The sequence below is a fragment of the Balaenoptera physalus genome, assembly GCF_965194825.1.
Source record: "Balaenoptera physalus genome assembly, chromosome: 3".
Classification (NCBI taxonomy): Eukaryota; Metazoa; Chordata; class Mammalia; order Artiodactyla; family Balaenopteridae; genus Balaenoptera; species Balaenoptera physalus.
Genome location: NC_138890.1, coordinates 83,649,315 through 83,677,023, shown reverse-complemented (window position 1 = coordinate 83,677,023; position 27,709 = coordinate 83,649,315). Strand labels below are relative to the sequence as shown.

General features: G+C 42.9%; 1 long non-coding RNA gene across 1 annotated transcript in view; it reads left to right on the top strand.

Annotated features, from left to right (window-relative positions):
• Positions 1-27,709, top strand: part of LOC309657870 — an 849,451-nt gene that overhangs the window by 568,930 nt on the left and 252,812 nt on the right. The gene's annotated exons all lie outside the window — the stretch shown is intronic.

Below are 27,709 nucleotides of genomic sequence, written 5' to 3'. Positions count from 1 at the left end.
TTCAAATGTCCTTTCCTTCATATATTCCATCTTACACACTTGGTTCTAAAGCATCTTTTCCTGGACGCTGCTTCATACTCAAACCATTGGTGTCCAGCTTATACATGCAATCCTGGCTTCTATTTTGGCCTGTAACATTGGTGCCCCAAAAATTAGTATATCCTTCTCTCTCATTTATTCTTCCATGAGGCATTGACAAAGCACTTTGGTATAAAACACAAACTAAGAAGCACAGGTAAGTAGTCCCAGGTGTCTCGCCAACTCATTGACCTTTGCTGTTCTCCAGTCTCCTCTCTGGGATGAGCATTCTGAATGATTACTAAGCTTCCTTCAGCTCTAACTTTCTGGATTTTCCCTTCCAATGTTTCACTACCATTTAAAATTAGTAACAGCTTGTTCCCTTACTATCCATCTTCTGATCTTACCCCTAATGGCTGGCATTTCCAGTTTGTTCCCTAATGTCTTAACCTTGGAGATGATCTTGATTATTTTCCCTGCAGAACTAGCCTAACCAATGCCAAGTTCTGCTGAATGATAGTACTTAAATGTGTTCCTCTATTTCCCTTTGTTTCAGCCTCCATCCATGTCATTTTTACTTGTGCATAAATTTTTCCAGTGTAAACTTCTCCATTCTTGCTAATGTAGTCTCCTTACCCTTTTTTCCTTTCCCATCCTCTATATATAATTATACAACAACAATCAAGTCTTTCATGTGTTATTTGATATTTTTACTTCTCATGAGAGGCTCCCAACTGCCTCCTGCATTGATTTTATACTCTTCATTTTATACTCTTTCAACTAGTGTCCAAGCATACGTATCCCAGGTTACCTTCAGGCTCATGTCATTTTAAACTTATAGAGAGAAAACAATAATGTTAAGCAACCTTTGAAATAATGGCTGCTGTTTCTTTCAGGCGCCTAAACTTAGAAAAGGTCGTAGAAAGTTATTTGCTTCTTATTAACATCTAATAGCTGTGTTATTCCCACAGGCAGAAACCAACAAAAAAACAGCAATTGCAATTTGACAGTGACATAAACACCTGTCTGGCTAATGAATTCCTTGCCAAATGCATGTTCCAAAAGAGGAAGCAATGTCACCTTTAACATCAAGTGACTTTTCCCAAAATGCTGGAGTTATACCGAGGGAAAGTAAGATGTGGGAAGAGCATAAATGAAAAAATATTGGAGCTATGTCTCTGGGAACATTAAAATGGAAACTACCATGTGGTTTTGATTCACCATACTGTATTTCCCATCTTTCTCATGAACAAACATGCTGCCGATTCCCATTAAAACTTCACAAGAACTCTCAGGTCCACTAATTCAGGTATGTCCCTTGATGCCCAATAAAGTGCCCTCTTTTCTAATCCTAGGAGCAAACTATCCAGATAATACAAAAGTGCATCTTTAAGACTAAAATTACTAGGCTATGAAAGTTGTTAAATATAATCACTAAGGAAACAGGCTTCCCAAAAGCTGATCTATGCCAAGTACCTTGGAGGTTGAGACTCTTCCATGATATATCATACATGGAAAAAGGAAGCAGATATAGGAAGTTACTGAAAATTTCAATCAGAACCTTGACCGCATTCAGGATGCCCTTTGGCCATGCAAAAGACAGCCTCCATGTCTAAGTCCACCTCTGAAAGAAATGCTGTAGGTGATCTGTAGCAGCAGAGACAAAAAATAGACATGCCTTCTGAAAATGAGATCTCCGTAGGTGAGGACAAGATGATAACATCACTCTAGCATCATATTTGGCCCTCTAAAAGCTTATATTAGAACAAGACTTGAGAAATTTGAGACATCTGACCTGATTTTAGGTAGCTGCATTTGGAAGAGCTATTTTCCCAAACATGTTTCAAGGTAGATAGACCAGCCATTGGAATTTTGCTGCACATTTTAGACAGACACTATTGATGGTAACCTCTGGAGAAGATTTAAATTTCTTTTCACTTTGCACAAATGTTTTGACCCAACTCTAAATGTTCCTCTCTCAGTAAGCAGCGCGTCACATTTAGACTCCCTGTGAGCATGTTATTAAAGGGGAAGAACAGAGCTGCTGCAAGATTTCTCTAATCACCCAGCCTGATTACAAAGAGGAGTAAATCACTAAACACTGCACCTTAAAGATAACAAAAAGAATAATTTAGCAAACCAACAGGAAGCTTCATCCTCAGCAGGATAATATATCAGTTTAGGTCCAGGAAACACACCTCAGTGCTTACTATCATCATTATGATGACCATTATTTATTATTTATAGGTCATATTAAGCACTTTTCGAGAGTTTCACAGGACGTACACACTGTTGAGTTGCCCGTGCGGGTCCTACACACAGGTATTACTGGCCAAAGAATCACAGGACTTAAGAAAAATGTCGATCGTATTCAGCTGAGTCAGGTACATTTGTCACTCTCAAGATAGGATGTTGCTCAGAACCCAAAAACCTTTTCAAACTGACTGACTTCTCCCTTCAGAAATTCAAGGGGTAAATTTCTTGTTACTTCAGATTCTGTGTTACCTCCCAGTGAAGTCCTGCTATTTACACAACACTGATGGGTGGCTCAGCCTGCCCTTGAGCCCAGCCCCCTTCCTGAGCCCTCCCCTCCCCAGTTATAACAGAGCTTTGCACACTGTCTCTGCCTCTTCAGAGCTACAGCAGTTGTCACAACTACCCCTACCAAGTGGAGACTTTGGCTCAACTGCTGAAAGCCTGAGGTTAATGAGGCCAAGGCCAAAAGTACTGTTTGAACCCATTACTTGTGCTATATGTCATGCTGACTGACTGCTTTCACCTCTAGCCACCTGCCCAGCAAACCCATGAAAATGATCATGGGAGGGGTGGGGAGAAAGGGTGAGGTGCCCTGCGAGCCAATCAGATTTTCCTCTTCATCTAAGACAGTGTGAAAAGGGTAAAAGATGGTCATTCCAAAGAGGAAAACTTTCTCTGTTTTGTAACAGAGTTGTACCAAACTGAGCAGCTGCCAACGATATTTAAGGGAGCCACGTTATCCCCAAAACTCAGCCTCTATCTTCTCTAAGTCCTTTAGCGGCATCTCTTGAAGTATCCATCCTTCAGATTCAGGCAGCCTCAGTTCCTGATCCAATCACCAGAGAGTTGGGACCAGCCAAGAGGGGTTTGAACTGTGACTAGAAGCCCCATCAAGATAGCTGGGCTTTTGTTTGGCCCGCCAAGTAGACCCCCAGCCCAGGCAAACAGGGCCAAGCCTGGGCTTTCATGTGGCCCCTAAGCCAGCTCTGTTAGCCCTTGGATCCTGACAGGCCACAGGGACTGTTCCTCCTTTGTACAGCCTGCTGCCCTGTGTAATGCCCAAGCCCAACCCAGGACACAGTCCATTTGGCTGGGTCTGGACACCTGGCCTCTATACTGTCTTCCGGAACCTTCTCGTAAGATGAGCTGCCACCCTCCAAGCTGAAGGTAGGTTGCTCCTGTTGCCTGGGAACAGCAGCCACAGCCTGCCTGGTCCCTTGGTTTGCAATCATCCCTGCATCCCCTGCATCCCCCTCTGCTAGGCCCATTCCCCATTGTGTATCTAGGGCTAAAGGCTTCCGGACTCTGTGACTGGGTCCACCCTCCCCCTCCTCCTCCTCCTCCACACACCCTCACACCCTGAGTTGCCAAGGACCCAGCAGGCCTCACACCTGAGCTACGACATAAGGGCTAATACTACCAACTTAACTTTGCCAAATTGCAGAATTGGAGAGCAGCTGAATAAGCACATGTCTTAAAATGGTAATGAGGGGATGTTCGAAAGAAAAGTATATGGGAACAGTTGGCAGAATATTCCTTTCCATGAGGGTAAACTGTTGTCATCCTGATGCCTGATTTTACTTTCTAATCCACCCCACTTTTCTGTACTGTGTGTTCTGGGCCTAATGATTTCTTTTCAAGTTGTCTTAAAGCAAATGGCGCTGTGAACCATTTAATTTAGAGATGATAAAACACAGACCCATGAGAAACCTTTCTCCAAGGATATGGGGTGAAAAGCAGTCCTGACAGCTCTTGTGTCTGTTCAGTGTAGGTCAGAATCAATGAAATGATATTCTCCCACCCTGTGCTCGGGTCATGCCATGGCCCCACGGCTGGCTGGACCTTATCTCTTGCAATAGATTCTCCATGACCTTCCTGACATTCCTCCCGCCTGGACCCCTCTCTCCTCGAGACCACCAGGCAGGGCAGCAAATGCTCCATTGCCCACTTCCCATTCTGGATAGAGGCGAGAACAACCACCAAACAGCTCTCTGTTTCACAGCCCTCTTCAGTAAGCCCTGAATTTGCTTAATTCCTACCCCTTGGGGAAGCTTATGAAGGGCTCTTTTTATATCCAAAGACCAGCTTTTGGTCTTGCGATGCTTTGTTTATAGCAGGCCCTAAGTTAGTCCAGACCACTTTAAGGGAAAGATTCAAGAGATGATCAATAGATAATTTTTCACAGGCAAAGGGGGAAAATGGCTTTATTCATTCCCAAATGATACCACTCCACTTTTACGTAGCATTTTATCACCATAAAAGCATGGGGGCAGGTATTGTTGGGTCATTTTGTTTTCAGTGGCCTCAACCTCATAACTAGGTCAGTCAATATGGCGCCATCTACTCAAAAGATGAAACTGAGACCCAGGGGAGTCAAATGACTTGATCATGTTCACACAGCTGATGAATGAGAGTCAGGTCTACGAACAGGTCTCCACTCAAGGGGTGAGAGATGAAAGTCTCAGAAACAAACCATGTGACAGGCATCAAAGGGTGAAAGGTGACAATCACACAAACATTTAAGGATAAACTTAGGCAGGCCTATTTGGAGATTTAGTGAGGCCTGGGCCACTTCTATATCTGTATTTTAATGATTCGGTTGATTATATACATATACATATATACAAACCCATACTATACACATATACATACATGTACATATATACACACATATACATACGTAATATATACATATATATACATATATGCATACATATATGCATACATATACACACATATTTACATATATACATATGCAGACATACAAATATGTCTATAGATGCATACATATATGCATACATATGCACGCATATACATATATATTATATACATACATATGTATAATTTTAATACACTCACATGAAATACAACTGAACATTGAGGCTCATTTGGTTATATATTTGAAGCGTGCATGAAAGCTACACAAGAAAGTTGTTCCCCCTCCGCCCATCACCATGCCTCTCACTTCTTGAGCAGCCCTGACCCTGAGATTTTCCTACTGTCATTTTCATTAAGAACTAAACACTAGTTCTCTGTCCACCTCCACTTTTAAGACGTGGCCGTCAGTGAAGGAGGGAAGGCATTGCTTCATTTTAACCGTTTGTTTTTCTGCTCAAGGAACACAAAACCAAGAGAGCAGACGTGTGGGGATCACAGAGCCTCGTGGAGCCTCTGCAGCTCCAGCAGGACCATCCATCACAGAGCTGCCTGGCCAGGATGCGCCCTCGCTAGGCCACGTGACTCGAGCGCAGCTGGACCATCGCAGCCGGCCAGGCACTGCTGGGCCTGGGCCGGGAGATGCCCAGCCACCTGCGGGCTCCTGGCCGGGCCCTCGCAACTGTTTCATTTACCGTTTGGGACAATTCTCCACAGGGCTCAGGAAAGCACATGCTGCTGCCACACTCGGCTCCACTTCCCCTTCCAAGCCCTAATGAGGTGAGATAATGGATGCAGGAAAGTGTGCACATGCAAATCAATATGGAACATATGCTCGCACTCCCTCTCTTCCCTCCAAGCCAGGCTGGGGGAGCAGAGGAAATGCTTTAGAAATAGCTCTAGACCTGGACTCCTTACTCTCCCCTCAAGAGGACAAAAACTGTAAGGTTACAGCTCCCTGGCCCCGTGCAGCCCTGACCCAGGGAGCAAAGTGCCAATTTTGATTGTTTCTCAGGAATGCCTTTACTACCCAGTTGGCTTTGTCTCACACCACAAAATAAAACCGGCAAGATAGAACGAGGAGAAATGCGGCACCAGTTCCCCCATTTTGCAAATGTCCCATGCAACCCTCTGAGTCCGGGGAGGCAGACCCTGGGCTGAAGAGAAAGAACAGCAGCAGGCCCTGGACCTCCCCAGCCAGGCCTCCTGGCTCCTGCATTTTGGCTCAAGCAGCCCAGGCAAAGGGCCAGGCAGAGCTGGGCCTTCTGCCCGAGCCACTGCGTCAGCGGGCTCAGCAGGCCACACTGCTGGCCAGGGAGGTCTCCGCTTTCCGGAGTCCAGGGGATGAATACGCTGGCATGACACCCTCCCCACTAGCCAGATCCCCAGTATAGGGAGCTTTCTACAGGCCCTTTCAGAGCTCGTGTGAGGCTCTGAATGAAGAAAGGGGAAGGAAACCAGTACGCGTATGGGCTGCCTGCCCTATGCCCTGCCCTCACCTCCACCCACACGGTCAGTACCACCATCCCTATTCTACTCAGGAGGAAACAATGAGACTCCAAGCGGATCAAGTAAACAATGAAGGTAGAACCCAAACTCAGGTCTGCCACCCTCCAAAACCTGGGCCCTTTCACTGTACAGTGAGGTATTCCACTCCATAGGTCCTGGTTCTCATCAAGCCATATGTCAACTGAGTACTCAGGCACCAGTCTCCAAAGTCATGAGGCAGCAAGGACCATCATCTCCCTCCAATGCCCATCTTTCCTCCTCGCAGATCGCAAGTGCTTTGCAAAGCTATCACAGGGCCTCCTCCAGACCTTCTGTAGGTCTTTATCCTACAGTCATTAGGGAGAATGGAAATGACACAGTGACCAGATATCAACTATTGTCAGTCTTTCAATATGCAGCAGAGTCCTGTGGATCCAGAACTCTCAGAAAAGGGGTGGGGGAGCTCCACAGTCCAGCTGATTTAGCAGACAGGGCTCAAGCTCCAACACCTTTTACCAGCTATGCAACCTTAGCCAACTTACTTACCCAGGGAAGCTGGAGAAACTAGAGGGCTTAGCATCATGGTCTCTGTGAAATGGCTGATAATAGTGTCTGCCCTAAGGGAGTTAAATACATTAGAACTGGACCCTGGAAGCAGGCTGCCCCAGGGCACGCCCCTAATCCACCACCTACTAGTTTACAACCTTGGGCACTTTACCTAACCGCTCTGTGCCTCAGTTTCCTTGGCTATAAAATGAAGTTAACATTGTGCTTACCATATAAGGTTGTTATCAGGATTATATGAATTGATATTTTAAAATGCTTAGGTCAGTGCGGGCTCAGAGTCAGGTTATGTGAATTTAAATTAAAATAAGTAAACAATAACGATGAAGCGCTTAGTGGCACAGAGGTAGCGCTCCACAATGGCAACTATATTTATGACTGACTTGCAAAGATTTCGAATGTCCTATCTTTACCTCCCCACAGTAGCCACAGTTTGGATTGTGAATTGAGCCATCTGCCGTGAAGACGGTGAGTCAACAGGCATTTCTCCAATGTATGGTGTGCACCCAGACGTTGTCATGATTGAGGAGCTCTGGTTCCGTGCATCACTCCTCTGGGTCTGATAGTCTCTGAATTAACAGGCTTGGCTTCCCTACAAGCTGTAGATATGGCAGTGGCCCTGCCCTGGGGCTGCCATATCTCTGGACTAATGTATGGGAAGATTCCAGCAACAACACAAACACTCTGGATATTCCCAAAAGGATGACCACCCTGTGTCCACCAGCTCAAAACATGGGCACTGGCCCAGTTGAGTCACACTCAGGGAGGGGTTTAGTGACCCCATAGTAACTTTAATGACTTGTAAAATTCTTTGATATAATGCCTAGACACAAACACGTTTATTTTGCTAAGAACTCACAACGTGAGTTTAAGTTTCTAGATAAGAAATGACTAAAGACAGAGACCATGGCTCACCAGGAATATTCCAGTGTTAAAGGTCAGCCAGCACGTCTACAAACAGTTTTGGACAAACCTGCCCCTAATATCCATGGGTCCTCAGACAAGAGAACAAATGGAGTCCCACTATTTAAAAAAATATATATGTTCTGTCTTTTAACCCTGACAACAATGAGGTGATGAACTAGAGAAGGTCAGGTTCGAACTTAGCATCCTTAGATTCCTCAGAGTCTGGTGTAGGGATAATGTCACATGAGGACAGCCACCCAGGGCTCCCGACTCTGTCGGCACCACAAGGAACCTCATGTTTTTGAGCATGGACACCACAGACCACGTGTCCAAGCTCCATTCACACTGCCTTCAAGTAGCCAACCCTCAGACTTAGGGTCACACATTGGTGCCTGGTCTACCCTCAAGATAGGCTCAGCCTGGATACAGGCTGGGGTTGTTTGTGCAGAGAATTCCAGGAGGCTTGAACCCAGAATGTGGCCAACAAATGAATAGCATGGGCTGAGTGTGTGAAAGTCCCCTTCGCCCTGCAGATTCTGGCCCTGTATGCGGGGAGCTACATGGCTAGAGCAGGCTAGCTTGCGGACCTCTAAGACACAGGGCTCCTCTTACCCAGGTCTATGTTCTGAGACCTTGATCTCTGTTGTTTCAAATGCTAGTAGCTCTGGGTGAAGAGTCATCCTCTTCTCTGCCACCTCCCCAGAACCCTTCTGCTTCTATTCCCCAGCAGCCCCCAACAATTCTGCATGACTTGAAGCTTACCACCACTGGCCCTTGAAAGTTTTTGATGGGCTGAGCCTTCTTGTGTCTCTGACAAGGACGTGGCCTGCAGGAAACATGTTTTAAAGCATCCTGTGCTCCTCAATCACATCTGTCTCAGAACATGGTTGCAGAAGGTCTCGTTTCTGTAGTCACCTGGGCTGACAACAAGGACCTCGGACTTCTGGCTGCAGGGTAACCACTCACCAGCTCTAATTACCATCATCTGCCCATTTTTCTATGGTTGTTACTTCTTCTTTCTTGCTGTTGTTTTCTTTTGTACTTTTCTAAAAAGACAAGGGACTGAGATGCACAGTGAAGGTTTTTACATTTAGAATAATAACGTAAATCTCTTGTTTCTGGTAGGTTGCACCGTGTCATACATTATTCAAGCTTAGAATCTCCACTGATGACAACGGCACAGCCAGGTCATAAAAAGACTCAACCGAAACACTTCTACCAAAGAATTGTTTGTGTGTTTGTTTTCTGTCTGAAAGCACTTTCTTCTGCAAAAGAAGCACTTATCATCTATATTTTGGCAACTTCCTCTAGTGATGTTTAATGCCCCATCTTTTAATGTAGTTCTTGCTTCAGTTTCTGCATGAGAACAATGAGGCGATGGGCTGGAGCAGCAGTCCTCAGCCTTTTTTGGTCTTAGGATCCTTTTCACTCTTAAGAATTATTGAGGAGCCCAAAAATCTTTCATTTAGGTAGACTACATCCATCAATATTTACTGTATTAGGAATTAAAACTGGAAAGTGTTTTAAATCAGTAGCAGTAAACCCATTACATGTTAACCTACAAAACATATTTTTGAAAAGTAACTATTTTTCAAAACAAAAAATGAGAAGAATAGGGTTGTTTTACAATTTTGCAAATCTATTCAATATCTGGCTTGAGAGGAGACAACTAGATTCTCACGTCTGCTTCTGTATTCAATCAGTTGTGAAATGTGGTTTAGGTTGAAGTATATGAAGTAGATCCAGCCTCACACAAAAATATAGTTGGAAAAAAGGAGGGGTATTTTAATAGCCTTTCCAGATAACTGTCATTCGTCGTCCATGATTCGATACTGAACTTCATAAGTTATAGTTTCTTAGATCATTTGCAAAACAAAAGGCATATCAGTAAACTTTTTGTATTCTGTTACATCCATGGGCTCATCTTGCACTTTGAATGTATCTTTTACTGATACATGATTTTGTAAAAGCATGCATTGGTCACTTGGAAATACTGGTTCACTGCCTTATTTCAGATCTTTCAAATACTGACACATTACTTTGTATGACATTTAAAAATCATATTCATTAACATTACCACAATCTCATAGGAAAATATTTCAGTATTAGGAAGGTATTAAATATTGTAGTAGATTGAGCAGTGTTGGACTGGGTTAATACTTGCATCCCTACCAAGTCTAACATTTTATGATGTGCTTATTCATGCTTCTAATGATGTTGTGGATCTCCTTCTTCTCTCCTGTACCCTCTTCCACTTCAAACCTAACTTGCCAGAAGCCTTCTTGCTTTACGTTCTTTGAGTCAACTGGTTCCTCATTTCTCTTCACTCCTATTTCTCCTGTCTGGAAGAACTACTCTGTACAGGTGTTTCCATAATCTCCTTGTGACAAATTCATTCACTCATTCCTTCATCAATAATATTTAATAAAAGCCCACTATGTGACTGCCACTCTTCCAGTCAATGGGACACAATAATAGGACACAGAGCTCGTCTTCCCAAGAAGGTTCCTTTTTCTCCTTGCAGAAATGTACATGTAAGTAGAGGATTGCAGTGGAGAGATTTTAAGACTGTGTGTACCAGCGTGGCCCAGAAAGAAATCAGTCCCATTAAAATGGTGTTCTATAAAGGCAACTGGGGGGCGAGAGGTTGTATACCTGAATACCACGCTACACACCAGAATCTTAACTAATAACCAGAGAATGTTTATCCTGCCTGGTATCTGTACATGACAAAGGAAACAATATCTAGAGGGGTTTTTCAGCTCAGTACTTTAGGAATATGAGAAAAGGTGTCCCTAAAAATTACTGAACCCACAACCAATAACAGTAGTTCTCAACCCCAGAAACATTAGAATTACATGTTGTGCTCTGTTTAAATATCCTGTTTAAATGCCCCAAACTCCTCCCAGTGATTCAGATTTAATTGTCCTGGGCCAGGCTCAGTCTTTTTTTGAAAGTTTCCATGGTGTTTGTAACATGCAGCCAGGGTTGAGAATCACTTTATAATGAGATTCATATAAAATTTTATTTGTCAAGGAGTTGCTAGCTGATGTTACAAACAAACCCAAAATCTCAGTAACAAAATAGAAGGTGCTCCCAGGCAGCCAGGAACTATCCCCCAAGTGCTGATTCAGCAATGCAGGCTCTTTGCATCCCATGGCTCAACCATCTTTAATGCATGGCTTCCTTTTCACTAGGGAAGAGGAAAGAGCATGGAGAGGGCACATGGCATGTCTTTATGGGCCAAGAATTAGTGGCTCCTATCCCTTCCACTCACGTTTCATTGGCCAAAACTCAGTCATCTGGTCACATCTAACTGCAAAAATGGGTGGGAACACTGGTTTAGCTGTGTGCTTAGAAGGAAAAGGAAGCAGGATTGGTGAATGTCTAGCCAGTCTCTGCCACACAGAGTTGTTTGTTACATCCAAACAACTTATATATAATAATATAGTTGTCTCCCACAAATTCATTGTAAGGAATAAACAAAAAAAGAGAGTGAAGGGGTCCTGTAGAATTTAAAAGACCAAAAGATACATAAGCCAATCACAATGAGTACACCTTATTTAGATTCTGGCTTAAACAAAAAATTATAACAATTATGAGATACTTAGAAGTTTGAATGCTGATTATGTATGTGTATTGAAATATTTACAGATAAATTAATACACTGTCTGGGTTATGCTTCAAAAATAGTATGGGAGCAAAAAGGATACAGTTGAAGCAAAATTGGCCATGAGCTGATCATTGTTGAAGTTGAATTATGGGTATACTAGTCTATTTTTATAGATGATTGAAATTTTATATTATATATAAAATTATATATAAAATTTTATAATATATATGTATGAAAGAATACACCTGTAATTCTAGTTACAGTGCTCAGCCCCTCCTCCCTGTGGAACGGCTGCCAGGCCTGCGCTCAACCTAAGGAAACAGTTCCTGTGCTGTTCTATCTGCATATTTTCTGAAAAGTTCAGTTTCTCCAGGGTAATTCCTTACTGTTTCAAAGCCTTTGTAACTAAATCCTGGTCTTTGCTTATATTTGCCCAGCATATAGAAGAGTGACTGATTTCTGCTGGAGGCTTTGTTTATTTAACACTGTCGAGGTGCCAGCCATGCCGGGGATGCTGCAGCTCCCTGCCTCTCTCCTCTGAGTCCTCTGTGTGAGCATAGATAGGCAAGCATCCTTCAGGGAGGGATGTTTACCAAAAGTCTCTTTTGGTAAAAAGAATCATTTCCTGATAGAAAAATAGAAACAAGAAGCTGAATTCATACCAGTATTTTCTTTGTGTTAGGTGTAAACACGTCCCCAGAGGCACAGCTTGAAGATATAACTGTGTATCATTTTACAGGTAATGTTGGAGAGTAGAGGATAGGCTTTAAATTTGCAGTGATAAAATTTAAGAACTGTTTATCCTTATTCATACTTCTCCTCTCCTTCTTACTAAAAATCACATCAGTAGTCAATACATTCTCCTGGACCAGGCCCCCTCAGTTCTCCTGATTCCAGGATGCACCATTAACAACTCTTCCTGGGGGGTTTTTCCCAAAAAACCTCCCACTGCCAAGGGACATTTGTCTCTACTTATCTGCTATCTCCTCCTCTCTATTTACACAAAGACTCAAAACTGGAAGCCAAGCTTAGTTCTTCACATCCATTTACTCTGCATAGCCAGATTCTCACCAAATCCCAGCTTTCTTCTTCATCCCCAAGACTTTCCCTTCTTCCTCATCTTAAGAGCCATATCCTTTGGGTCCCAGCCATTTCTTGCCTCTCTTGCAGGAAGCTTCCACTTAGCCTCCTATCTTCTTCTTGCCCTTTTTAACTTTCATGTTTAGGGCTTGAAATGAATTTGCTATACTGCTTTTTAGTTCCCCATGTGCCCCACACTTTGAACATGATTCCTCTGGATCCCTTCCACCTAAACCTATCTTCCCATATACTCCCCAGAGGGACACATTCTACCACCTCGATTTCTCTAATTTAGCAGCTCCCAGGTTCTGGAGCCCTCTGTCTAGCTGCCGCAACTGGAAAAGAACCAGGGTAGATTGGCTCTGTGGGCTGCAGACACTTTTAGTTATTCTTCTACCTTTGAAAATTTAAGTACAGTCTTCAGCCTTAACTCCACTGTGCTACAGGGTATTACAAGGAAAGTATGGTGCTTGCTCACAATAGTGTTAATGGGGAAACAGTGCCACCTAGAGGTAGTGGCAGAAATAATTAACTGAAGATCTTTAGCAGGATGACTAATCTCAGGACATAAATTAGGGTTTCTCCAAATCTCTCTGCAATCTTAATTGCTAACTCTGGAGGGTCTGTGATTACTTTTAAGTGAATGACTGTCTACAGTTATTACTTTTTCTCCAAACTTCTCACACAGAATTATCATAAAAGGAGCATCTTTGGAGGCAGATGGAGGTGACATAGCATATATAAGAGAGAAAGAGAAAAATACAGGTGGTCTAGGAATTGAGAAATTCAGCTCCAGTGCTGCTTCTGCTACCAACACGTTGTGTGGAGTCACCTAACCCTCTGAAGCTGTTTCCTGAAAAAGATGATCTCTGAGCTCCCTTACAATACCCAGATTCCATAGTTTTAGATGCCCATGTGAGTGATCATGTGTGTTTGTGTTTGTCATATGGATATACACAGCCACCAGACATACAAAAAACACACCACAAAAAAAATAGGATACCTTCCTAATTTGTTTCCCATATTTCTCCCTCTGGGGAATATGCATAACAGCATCCATCAATATCAGACCCTAGAGAAACAGATTAACTTGTGCTTAAAAGCCAAGAAATAAAGCATGCTTTTATTAAAGCTCAACATTCAACATGAGAAAACAATCCTAATTCTTATGGTATTTTCTTCTGTTCTGTGTAATCTAGTGATTGAAAGCATCTATTCTGAAAGCAGACTTTCAGGGTTCAAATCTTAACTTTTACTTTTACCATCTATGTGACATATAAAAATACGACAGATATTCAGCCTCCTAGTACCTCGGTTTCCCTATTTGTAAAATAGAAAGAGTAAGAGAACCTACTTAACATGGTTACAGAGATGATTAAATGAGGAAATATTTGTAAAGTTCTTCAAACAGTGACTGGCACATCGTGATAGCTATGTCAACGTTCACTGTGATTCTTATCACTACGATTGAAGAGAAAATGTCAGGGATGAGAAAAGTTTATAACACACCTCCTTCTCTTTGTCATGACTTTCTGCCATGCCTGAATGGAATCACATCTTGCTAAAGGAGATGGAAATCTTTGAGAACCTAACCCAGGTATTCAATCAGGACAGCTTTGTGGAAGATGACACACATAGAAGTAACCAACATATTTCTTCCTACTTGTTGGGAGAAACCTATACATCAGATTTCTCAAACTGGTGGTCCAAGAATTTCCCCTTTCCCCATAATACATATAGGCCCAAACCTTTCCGCACCCAGCAGACCCCATTCCTGTCCTTCCTGATCACAAATGATCCTAAATGGCAGCACCCATTTGCTTAAGGCAGGACCCAGAAGTCACGCTTGAGTCTTTCCTTGCCCTCATCCTCCACAACCAATCATCCAGCAACTGCAGTCATTACAATGTCCGGAATATATGTGGACTCTGTCCACCTCTCTCCACCTCCACAGTGTGATTTAAGCTGCCATCATCACTGGGAACACTCCAACAGCTTCTGCCTGCACTCTCAACCTCTCTTGCTCTCCAGCAATTCAGTCAATCTGGTAGTCACAGACCCCCAGAAAATGCAATCAGATCACCAGGTGGTTTATACTTGTCATCCTCTATAATTCTCACAGCAGTGTAGGGCACCTGGTATTTGCCCAATATTAATTTCTTGCCCGTCCCTGCTCTCATCCTATTTCTGATGAGGCTACCATTTTCCACATGTGCAGATCCTGACGTCCTATATACTTCTCCAACTCCTGTCTTTGTTCCAGGATTTTATCAGCCCTGTGTGCTGAAGCAGTGGGGTGAGGTAGCGTGTTGTATTAGCCAAAGTTAGCTTGTTAGAAAGAGTCTGCCACTTTTTGAAAGAGTATTTGACAGACATTAGAGAATTAGCAGCAGGCGACCCATGAAAGCATAGCTGCTTTTCCTTCCCTAAACAATCTTGAATCAGAATTCTTAGAAGGTACCTGGAATTGCAGTTTTTCAATAACCATGGGTTGGATTCATGCATGAACTAATGAACGATTGAACAAACCTACCTGCTGGCTGCCTTACCTAAAGGCAGAGAACTAGACTGTCCAACTCTAAGTCTATGGGACCTCACAGGCATTAGCCATAAAAAACACACTGGAGATACTGAATGTCCCCAAGCAGAGCAGAAGCCATGTAGCAGGTTCAAGTCTTCCAAGAATGTCACCAGTGACAAATGTCTCCTCCAAACTATTCAGAGCCCACAAAGCTATCATGAAAGCTCACCAGGACTGTGTGTCCTGTCACTGCACCTAAGTCTCACAATAAGAAGCAGCCTGTTTAAAAACAAACAAGACAAAAACCCACTTCTCCTGGAGAACTGGAATCATCAGAGAAGAGAAGCACAGTAATAATAACTTATTTCATACAGAGTAATTAATAGTCGCAAAGCGTTATACACATGGCAAAATGCCCATCTCAAAGGGAGAGGAGCATATGGTATCACTAAACACATTCATAACAAAGAAGCAAAGAAGAGTTAAACAGAAGGCTTCGGTTCCTAAAGCCTGTATATATGGACCGTCCGCCACGGTAGTCTAATTTTAAACCAGGACAGGTTTTTTAAGATGGGCCCATATTTGAGCAAGGTCAAGCACTGCCGATGACTATTGTTAGAACACGAGCTCTCCCTTCTTCCCAGGGCCCCTTCCTTTCACTCTCCCTCCCTCCCATCCTGCCCATGGCTAGGATGTGTCCAGCAAACTCAGTATTCACTGAACTAATATTTACCAATATATAGTGACATTTTTTAAATGATAGATACAAATGGCAAATAAATATATTACAAAATGTATTATGATACTAGTTATGAAAGACATGAAAATGGAAAAATAATAGGCACCATTTTCTATCTACTAAGATCACAAAGCAAATTTAAATAATAGTAACACCAAATTCCAGCATCATCATGGTGAAACTGTTGTTACACGTTGGAATATATCTGACAAACTGTTTCAAGAGCTATAAAAATAATAATGTCCTTCAATCTAATAATCTCACTCTTGGGAATGTCTTCTGATTAAATAGAACAGAGAGTAGAAAAGCATCAGGTACACAAGAAAAATTTTAAAATATTCATCACTGAGGAATGGTTAAAAGGAGTGTAATACATTAGCTCAATGGATTTTGTCATAGCCATTAAAATTTGAAAGTCTTTTTATATAACTGTCAGTAAGAAAGAAGACAAAATAGTGAACTGCCAAAAGAAAACCTAGTTGTTTAAGAACGATTTATGTTCAGGTATCATAAGGCTAGGACACTTAACCATAATTAGAGGGCTTAGGATCAAGGCAGTAAGGGAGGAATCCGTCAGAAGCAGAGAAAATATTCTTTCTCAACAGGACTAGCAGCTATAGTTCTCTAATATGAGAGAAGTGGATTAAGAACAATTGGGACATTTGGGTAACAAACCCACACAGTGACACTGACACCTATTTTTGGTTTTGCTCTGAGAAAGGGCATTGCAAAGAAATGACCAAAATTAGGTAGAGAGCAAACATTTGCACGGAAAAACAACTTAAATAAAATAAGTTTCAAAGACAGCCTCAAATACCTCCCAAAATAGCAGACTACAAAAGAAGCAGCATTCATTTCCCGATTTTTTCCTTCTTGGGGTGAGAAAAGCACAACTGGAAACTGAGTGACGTAATTCAAGAAAACAGGAGAAAGGAGTTGAGGGTAGGCATAGGCACAGGAGGCTGAGCGGTGGACAGAGTCAAGGGCACAGCCCTACTCAACTTTCTGCAAGTTTCTCAACTTTCCCACATCAAAGCACCATGTCATTTTCTGCATGAAAATCAGATCTTTTCAATTCTCAAAGAAGTCTGCTCTTTTACGGTAAATTTTGCAAGTAAATGTCCTAAGATTTCCCAAACTGTTTATCAAATTTAATCACGCAAGCTGTCAAGAGGTCTTTTTATGCGGCTTCATTTTATTCCAGTAATTAAAAACTACTTGTTTGGGATTCTCCTTTTTCTGTTTCCCTGAATGCATTCCTCCCCTCTAAGTTTTCAATGAAAGCAATAAATCACAAATCAGCATGGACAATTATCTCTGGAGGTGTAGGGAAAACAACATACTGCTTCCTTCCCCTCAATGGTTTTTAGGCTGTAAATGTTTGGCGGGGCTCCTGCAAATTAAGTCAAGGAGAAGTTGCAGTTTAAAAGGTGATTTCCTCACTTCAGCCTTTGGTTCCTTTGATCAATTAGTCATTCTTTCACGGTATGTTTCTTAGTTATGCTGCCAGGATCTCACACCTTCTCATCAGCAAATGGCCACTGAAAAGGGGAATGAATCCATGTAAACAGAGTTCTGCCTGTGACTTTAGTCTTCCTTGAACTAAGGGAATGGGAGATCAGAGAGGCTGGGGCCGTTAGTAAGGAGCCAAGTTTACAAATGAACCTGGTATGAAGGACACGGAAGACTACAAAAAACAACAGAAGTGCTATAGACACTCGAGTTGGGATAAAAACCAGCATCATCTACTGTGTAGAATAATGACGCTATTGTTTAAGTATTACACTATTGTGCAGTTGTCATATTTCAGAAGACTGGATTTCACCCATTATATAACCAAATTTATGCATCATAACAAATTGTAGAATCGACATTTGTTTACAAGGGAAAATAAATTGGCAACAGATGGACGAACTGGTAGACATCCTTAGTTCTTTCTTTATAAATTATGTTTTGCTGAAAACTAAATACCTTAAAAAAGCACGGCCACATTCAAATATTCGGGTTTGTTGTGTCCTGAGCCTGCTGGCACGTGGAGGCCCAGCTGGCTTTGGGTAAGTGCATGAACGCAGCAGCGCTCCTGGGGCGTGGCCGGCCTCAGGCCTTACTGCCTGAGCCTCACCCAGAGCCCAGTGAGAAATGAGAATTCTCAGGCCGCACCCAGACTGCCTGAATCAGAATCTCTGGGCTCAGGACCCAGGCATTTGAGTATTTACAGGCCCTCTGGATTCACACGTGAGCTAGTTTGAGGATCACCGGCAAACAAAGCATTATTCACAAACAAAATTCCACTCACACAAGATTGGAATCATATCCAGTTTTGCAAAACATCTCATAACCCTGCTTATGCTGCCTGATATTCCTCCTCTTTAGAGTATACGCAGCCCCAGCTTTTAGAGTCCTCCCAGCTCTGCACCCTGTCTGGGGAACAGCCACATTTCCCTAGATTGTGGAGGCAAATTCCTAAGCACCAGAAGAGTTCTTACAGAGAGAGACAACTCTCCATCACTTACTCCCCTGCCTTCCTTAGAGGGATGGGGAGCTCCAGGCACCAGTCTGCCCAGCACAATTCATCACACAGAGGTGAGCTCGGACTGGGGAGCTGTCCAGGGGAGCAGAGGGGAGACTGTTTGAACTGGAACACTGGAGCCACTGATGGGGCGGGAGAGGGAGGGGGAGAGGGGGTAGGGGAAAAGTGGGGAGAGGGAGAGGGAGGGAGGAGAGAGAGGGAGAAGGGGGAGAGAGAGGGGAGAATACTGGCTTCCCAGCCTCAGTCAGCGGGCCTTAAGCTCAACCCAGGTTCTCCAAACCTCGATTGCATCACTCAGAAAATGAGCAAGTTGAGCTTCATAACCTCCGATCCCCTTTCCAGATCTCACATCCTGTCACTGAGCCTTGGCCAAGTCACCTGTTGAATCTCGTGTTCTCCCCCCATGAGAAAAGAGCAGCTGCTTTCCAGGGTGGTGAGAGTGTGGCCATCCACACCAAGCCTATCTGGTTCACCTCATCCCTATGCCACCTATGATCTGTGATGACTTGGAAAAAGTCATTTCATTTCTCTGAGCATTGGGAACTTACCTACAAATAGGGGTGAAGTACCTCCCTCATAGGGCTGTTCGGCAGATGCAGTGAAATCATCTTTGTCGTCTTCCCAGATCAGGTCTGATAGCTGGTGGCTAAAGAATAAATATTAGTGTCAATCCTTTCTACCTTTCTGTGATGTAACAATCACAGGAGATGTACACAAAGCATTATATAAATGTGGCGTGAAGGCCCTGCAATAGGACAACGAGCTAAATGACCTCTGAGGTTTCCTCCATCCTCTAATTCTACCGCCACAGACACACAACAGCTTTTTGACATGATGCTCTAATTGCAACCTGTGTTAGCACTTGCGTTTACATCCGCATGCATTGTAATTAAATAGATTGCAATTAGCAGCCAGCTAAATTACCTTCACATGGTTTAAAAGAAAAAACTGAGAAACTGATCTCTGTAAGCTGCCGGGTTGGTTCTAATTCCCAGGGGATATTACTTAAAATAATATTGTTAATTTTTGATATAATGACAAAAGAACCAAAAATCCCCTTTGGGGGTGGGAGCTTTTTCAAGGAAAGGGTGTGGAAATGGTGAAGAATCTTTCTACTCTGTTAGGAAGAAGAGAGTTCAGGTTTGCCTTAGAGAGGCCAAGGTCTGCATAGGGTCCTATTAGACACTTAGTAAATATTTGCTGAGGTTGCTGAGGTTGCTGAGGTCTTAGCGCTTTGCCATGACTTCTGACTGATGCCCAGGTGAGAAGGATTGCCTCTTTTGCGTGGTGTGCCAAGTACAGTGGTTCTCCTTGGATATGGAAAAATGAAGAAATTCAGATTTATTTATTCTATGCTAAATTCAGTGTAAATAGAAAGGAGCAATCCTAATCTGAGTCTAAGCTACATACACTGATGAGATTCAAAGATGGCTAAGTGCTCAGGCCTCTGAGGAACCCCTCAGAAAGGGATGCAGGCTAAGGGAGCTGTGAGGATGGTCAACTGTCCCAGTTCACCGGGGACTGCCCCCGTCTTAGCAGTGTGGGTCCTCAGTCTAGGAAACGCCTCCATCCCAGGAGACCAGGAAAGCAGGTCATCTGTGGAGCACAACATGCTTGACCCAAGAACAAAGCCTCAGCCTGGATCTGAGTATATGGAGGCGTTTCTCATTCGGCTTAGCCTCCCCACCTCTTTCCCAACATACAGAGTTGGATTCCTATTTGGGAACAAGAAGCAATAAGGAAAAATCCAGAGTACTGTCTCGCTGTCCAGAACCAGCAGCCCCATATAGGAACCTCTGGAGGTATGCAGTACCACAAAGGATTCTGCCTCACTTTGTCTAAAAGCAAAGGCAGGGTGGCATTGGGACCAGGGGCTGGGGCACCTCCTGACACAGCAATACCATCTAAGTGATAGCAGTGACCGCTAGACAGTGAAGGTGGGCAGCTGCCCAGCTGCAGGTTGATGGAGCAGGAAAAGGGCAATCACCAAGACTCCTACAGGCAGCTGCCTGGGAGACCTCGCAGGCCGCTGGAAGCCTGCCTTAGTAGGTGCAAGCAAGAGCCAGGAAAATGTTTATTTTTTTTAAATTATTTTAACTGACTTCTAATTATAAATACCATGCAATGCTATAAAGAACCAGAAGGAGAGGGGGAGAAATCACCTTTTTAAGTACAAAGGTATATTATCATTTTTCAGCTCAGAATGATGAAAACACGGTTCCAACCAATTACTTTGTTCATCGTTGTGTTACAGAGTGCCTCAGGCTTTTTCGCAGTTTTGGCAATGTCTGTCCAAGTTTACTTTTCCATTATAAAATCAAAACTTAGAACATGGAGCCCAGAGGGGCCTCAAAGATCCAGTCTCCCTGCCTTGAGGCAGATTCTACGTTATTATTATTGATATTGATATTGATAGTCAACAAACCATTATTTCATGAGTAACTCAGGCCCTAAGATGTTTGTGAAGTCATTTGCTGCACGCTACCCAGCTAGCATTTGGAGCAAAGCCTGGAATGTGGTTTGGGTGGTAGTCGCAATAGTTACTCTTTCCTACTGCCTTCACGAATTAAATTCCAGCTATTAAACACCTCGCCTCGCTGACATCCCTCTTTCTTACAGAAGCAAACATCCCCAGCACTTGCTTAGGTTCCCCAAGCCTGATTCTTCCCCATCTCCCAGAGCGAAGAGCCGCAGTACAGCTCTCATGGTCCAGCCCTCTCTTGCCTCTTCCTTGTTGTGTTCTGAGATAAAAGTACAATCTGATTGTACTTATGTTTTGGAGGACTTCTTATTACTTCTTACAAGAAGAATCATGAGGACAAAGCAAGAGAGAAATTATGGAACACAGTAGAGAGGTCCAACCCTAAAGATGCATTCAGGGTTTTAGCCACTAACCGTGCAACCTTGAGACGATCACTTAACCCTTCTGATCCTCCATTTCCCTACTGTAAAATAATGGGCCCTAAGAAACAGAGAAATAAAATAAAGGTAAAGATGGATGCTTGAGGAAAATGAAGAAAAGGAGGAGAGAGGGATGAGGAGGAGAAGAGGAAGGGAGAAAGGAAAGCAGGGTGGGAGGGAGGGAGGAAGGAGGGAAGGAAGGAAAAAATAAGCTTGAAAATTTCGAAGTCCAGTTAAATCCATGTCAACCAACACAGAGAATGGTCGGCTCTGAGGAATGGGAGGGAGTACAGAGTTCCTTTAAATCTGAAGCTCTTGTGTCACAGGTAGGAAGGCCCAGGCCCAGGGTGGAGTGACTGTCCCAGGTTTGCACAGTGGTTCTCCCCACAAGGAGAGTAAGGTACAGGCCTGCCTCATGTCTCCCAGCCCAGGGTGCCCTCTACCACACGGCACCTCTTTTGTTCCACCGGAAACTTGGTCTTGGAACTGATTTCAAGCAATATCCAACACAAATAACATTTCCTCAAAATGTGGTCCTTCTGCTGGGCTAGAACATCATACCCAGGGAGATTGTTGCCATAACAAAATTTGACCTATAATATGTAAACTTTAAAAAAAGACAATTAGTGTTTCTTCCTACTTCAAAAAAAAAAAAAAGGGAAGGAAGAAAGGGAGGGAGGGAAGGGTAGAAGGGAGGGAAAGAAGGAAGGGAGATGAAAGCCTTAATACCTAAATAATTTCATCCAGCACCTTTACATCTGCAGAGAATGAGCCAGAGGGCAAGACCTTGCAGGATCCAGATACATACTTACAGAATGTAGATGCTTACTGCTCTCTTTAGTGATTAAAGAAAGAGTCTCACTTCAGCTTAGAGCTTGAGCGGCAAGAGGAGAAATACATAGGACCAGAGCCAAATACCAGAGTCTGAAGATTCTTAGGCAAGGAGAAAACCCCATCCTTTAAGGTAAAAAGAGGATAGATGGAACTTTGTGCCTGGGATGAGTTTGAGGCAAAGACAATATTCCAGTAGTCCAGGAATAGATGAAGATGGAATATACCCTTTAAAAATAAAATGCCAGTGTACAATAGGTAAAACCTATGTAGTGCAGCAAAGTTATTTATGTCTTGGATTTTTAGAATGATCCCTTAGTGTCTTGTATTTCTCCCAGTACTTCTCATAGGACTATCTCGTGCAGTGTTTGCTAGTGAGAAATACATTCATTGAGCATTCACTGACCTTTGCACAGTACTGGTACCCTAATTTCCCAAGAGCCTACATAATTTTTTTCTCATTCCTATATAATTCTTTTCTCATAATTTTATCCTCATTCTTCCCTTGAAAGATATGGTTTTTTCCTGAAATAATCCCACCATAGTTAATAGAAGTCATTCTGTACACAAACATTTAATCCTCAAAGTTATAGGAAGATCAGCATTCTGTCATTTCAAGAAGCGCTTTCCCCCAGCCTAGCAGTACATTTCTGTTGTCATGCAAAGCAGTTTCACCAGGCTACAGCAAATATATAAGAAAATAAATCCTAGATCTCCAGAATGAATTCTTGCGTTTTATCTGGAATTAGCATATGCAACAAATACAAGTGTGGATTTCAAGTTAATATTCGCCCTGAGCAGCAGAGGAAAGAAAAAGGTCTGGAAAGGCATTCATATCGAGGAAGTATTTCCAAGTTTAGCAATGCTTTCTGTCATAGAAAGATCATACGAAATCATCATCTAAAACCGTTTCTTTTTGTTCTATAGAGAAGTGTGGATTCCACCTTAAAGTTGCTAATTGACCTGGTGGGAGTTTGCCTCTACTCCGGGTTCCTAGTCTGCCTTCCCTTTAATATTCTCTCCAGCCCTCTGAGAGGACACAAAGAGGGAAACCACGCCCTGTGGACCAATAGTATTCTACAAAAATAGTTGAAAGCGATACTTCAGATAGTCAGTTCAAAAGACAGAAGTAGAAGCTTTTCATTTCTCATTATACATGATGTACTCCTATCAGCCACAACCTTTGACATTATTTTCCCTAACTCAGCTAAAATAAGGTCTCTCGCCACTGTCTCTCTGGCCCTGCAGCCCTGTCAGATAAAGTCTCAAGTTGGGCTGCTGCCCAAGGAGTCCTTAGTTAATTGCGTGTAATTATGCTGCATCCTACTTTCCAATGCTAGAGCTGTTTACTGTATCTTTGTAACACAATATGACTGAGCGCTCTGACTGTGTCTGAGGCTCTGTGAGTGCCCCCCGCTCGGCCTGAGCATTTTATAATCCCATAGCACTTGGCTGAGTCGTGGTGATCTTTAAATATAATGCAAGATGCCAACTAAATTAGTAATAGCTGCTGCTGACAGCGCTCGCTGGGGCCCTGGTCAGCTCTGCCAAGGGGCTACATTGCTAAGCCAGGGACGCTTCTCATTCAGACATTAAAGATAAATGATCAGGTCAGTCAACTGGCAACCGTCACGTTCATCCTACCTAGTAGGAAGGCTTTTACTGCAACAGAAACATCAAAAATAAAAAATCGGAAGTCAGCTGGGGCCAGAGACTATCTTTTGGAATTTCTTGAATGGTGGTGTAATGCTTTTAGAGTGTTCTCTTGTTTTAAGAGGTATAGTGCTTTCTAGCAGGTTGGAAAGGCTCTTCAGTTAATTCAAACCTTATAATACTGGCGATAGAATCCTTGAGCACATCTTGGTACTTACTGGTATTCATCATACCAAGCAAAGCAATCTCTAGATATTTTGAAGGATTTTGATTTGTATCTGTATTTTGGGCTGGGAAGCAAAGGGAAATCTATTTCTCTTTGAGCACTTGGAATTTTTTTAACCTAAGCAAAAAATTAATAATCCTAAATCATTCTGGCAAATGGCTTATAGAATCCTGAGGTCAGAAGAGACACATTACATCATACTCATCACCACAACTCACTAGCGTGCTATTGAGACATTATTACCCCTTTGGAGGTCAGGACTGACAGCCCAGTCCTCGGCTAGACATTTAGTTTCTCCTGACAACTCCCTGTTGGCCCACAATTAGAGCACACCGCCGGTAGGTAGTGGTGTTATTAGGCCCAGATGTGAGCAGTCACACAGAACAGTTCAAGAGCCAGACAGGGCCAGGATCCCAGGGTTGAATCCTGGCTTCACGCGGATGACTTGTGTGACTCTGGGCAAGTGGTGTACCATGTATAAGCCTTGACATCCTCATCCACATTGTAGAGTTAAAAACAGGGCCTCCTTGATAGGATTAAATGAGACATTATCTACAAAGTCCTTAGCACTCAATGATTATAGCTCGTCTTATCATCATGCATAGCCTTTTCAACTTTTAGGTCAAAAGTCCTTTTCTGCAAGGGTCAACAGCCTATGGCCAGTTGTTCTGCTGCCATAGCCAGAACCTTTAACTCCTTTACCAAAGAAAGCCTAAATGCCTATTACAACCGAGTCCAAGAGCAGGGGATGGCCCACTCCTTTTGTGGCTCCTCTGCTATCATGTTGCTGCTGACTACTGGTTCATCTTTTCTACTGGATGCTGACTCACGTAGGGTTGATTAAAGGAGTCAGATTAAGTACATTTCCACGTTGGTCCCGTTAGCCTCTGGGAGCACTTCTCCAGAAGCTTACGTATGATCACGGTACCAAAAAGCAAGTTGAAACGCTTTCTCATCTCTCTGCATTAACTCTATCATCACCTCTAAAGCCACTCCAAATAAATGCAATAAAAACAAAAAACTGAGTGCATTTTATGCCAAGAGAGTTTTTAGACCTTTCCTGAAGCCCTCCCTTCCAACCAGAATGTCTTCTCCAAATCCCTCCTATGTAGACACTCCAGAGCCTCCAATGCCTGTAAGGAACCTGTGTTTGCTATTGATCAATTAGCAGAGATGCTCCCTAGCATTGGATACATTGCCCCACGTCAGTATTCTGATGTGTGAAAAAGGACACATTCATTCAGGTGTTCATCAAATTAATGGAGTGCTATGGTATGCTAGGCATGGATTCAAAGATGAGTAACATACAGTGCTAGCCCTTCTAGAAACATACATTTCAGTGATGCAGAGGTATCTTAGAAATTCAGTGGAGCAAACTTTGTGACACTCTTTACAGACAGCCCAAAGCAGGAGCTTAACAAACATTACTTTCTTTACTGTTCAAAAAACACACTTCTTTCAGAAGAATCTGTTTCACTGGTATTCATACCATAGGCTCATCAGGGTTTGAACAGATCTGAAACGGTTTTAACCACACTATAACAGAAATTTCAAATCTCCAAAAACATGCCACCTATTTCTAAAACTTCTGCCTGAGTATTTTAAGAATCCAAACACCCAAGAAAGAGGTCAGTGACCCCCTACTAAACCTGGAGAACAAAAATCTGAGTTAGAGAAACTGAGGAAAATCGACTCCAGAGGCCTTTAGTTCTAAGTGGTGTCTTAGCATCCACATATATCAGTAGTGACCACTGGCTTTGAAAAGACTCCTGAGAAATGCTCTCTGTCATTCTCATTTCCTTTTAAAACCCAATCTCACAGCCCCACTGGAGAAACCAGATGCCAGGAGGTGACTCATTGGCTCCAAGTCATCTAGAATAATCAAAGGCCTGGCGTGAGGGCTGGAGAGCAGATGAAGATAGAAGAACAGGGTTACTTCTCCTCTTTGCACGACTGTGTGGGCTCAGCAGCTAGACAGCTCTGCCTAGTCTAGCTGTGTGACACTGAGTAAGTTATCTAAATTTCTAATTCTCAGTTTTCTCATTTCTAAAGTGGGGATAGTAACTGTATCTTCTTCAAGGTGTTACTGGAAGGAGAGAAAGGCTGAGTATCTGCCTGCCATACACCCGCTTATTCAGAGCTCTCATAAAATCCCTATAAGCTTGTCTATCATTCTGTGTTCCCTATAGTGGTACCCTTACATCATCATCATCATCATCATCACTGCCATCATCATCTACGTGCTCCAGACTCAAGATTCATTGAACGCCTTTTGGGGAGAAAGGAGAACCAAGCATAAAGAAAAAGGGAACTAAGTCTGAGCCTTTCTGAAGCAGATTAAAAAGTGTAATAGAATAGAACTAATAAAAGTGATCATTAATTGGGTATTTATTGTGTGACAGTCACAGAGCAAAACAATTCATCCACAGGGTCTTATTCGGACCTCTCACCAACGATGGCATGAGGAAGATGCTATTATGACTCCCATTCTAGAGATGTGGAGACTGAGGCATGAAAAATGGAGTCACCTATTTAATGTCACACAGCCAGAAGTGGCAGAGTTCTGAGTGCCAGCCACAACCTCTGCAAAGGGAAAGTAACAGCATACCTCCCTCCTTCACCCAAACCAGACCCTTCACATGCAGGACAGGCTAGGAAACTTGCCAAAAGTCTGCTAAGTCAAGGAAACCTCATTTTCTGAATGTTGTTTTTTTTTTCATGTAGACTTTATAGTTCTCCTCTCTCCTTTTTCTCACAAAGCATCCTCACTATTTTCTCAGAAGAACTATTTAAAAAAAAAAAAAGTTAGATAAGTAAATGTGGCATTATTTTAACTATTTTCCTTTGCGTTTATGGGCACAATCTTGACCTGGGAGTAACCCTACATAACTAAAATACCCTTGCCCATTTTTTTTTTTTTTCATTGTATCAAAGACTGTAGATGATGATCTTTTTCAACAAAAGAAAGACACTTAGAAGGAGCCAGCTGCCTGTCTGTCAGCAGCCTGACGGAATTGCAGAAGCCCAGTTACAGACAGTGAGTGTGGTAGACCATGAAGACAATATCTCGCCTCGTTGATGTGAGGCCACAGGCAGAGGAGTTCCACGGGGGGAAAAGGTGGGGGCCAGGTTTGCCTTAGATAGACGACAAAATCTGACGAATAGCCGAAGGTTCCTAACCCTGGCAGAGGATGTGCCACAAAGAGGCCTCCGTCACAGCGTAGCTGCGCACCACACAGAAGGCTGCCTCTTTCAGAAGAGACAAGCTCATGTTGCTGGCAACTGCCAAAGGGAGAAAGGATGCTTGTCCTGAAGCTGAAATTGAAACAAATGTCCATCCTCTGCTCTGAGGTTCACTCAGGAAAGACACTGGGATCTTCTTTCCACACATGTGGAGAAGAAAGGGGAGCACAGAGACGGTAGGATGTTTGTCCCAAGCTCACACAGCAGTCAGAGTCAGGGAGACAATACCAATACAGCTGTCTCTGACTCCCAGAATACTGGAATGTTTGCAAGATAACTAGGCAGAGTTTGCCACCTATTTCATTTCTATGAGTTTAAAATAGAAAACTCCTCACCTGAAACACTGTAAATCAACTATACTTCAATAAAAACATTAAAATTGTTTAAAAATGGCCTTCCCAAGGAGAAAAAAAATCCAAATTGTGACAGGGACTCCATCCCAATAGTATAAACACCAAATCTATTTTTCATATTTAAATTAAAAT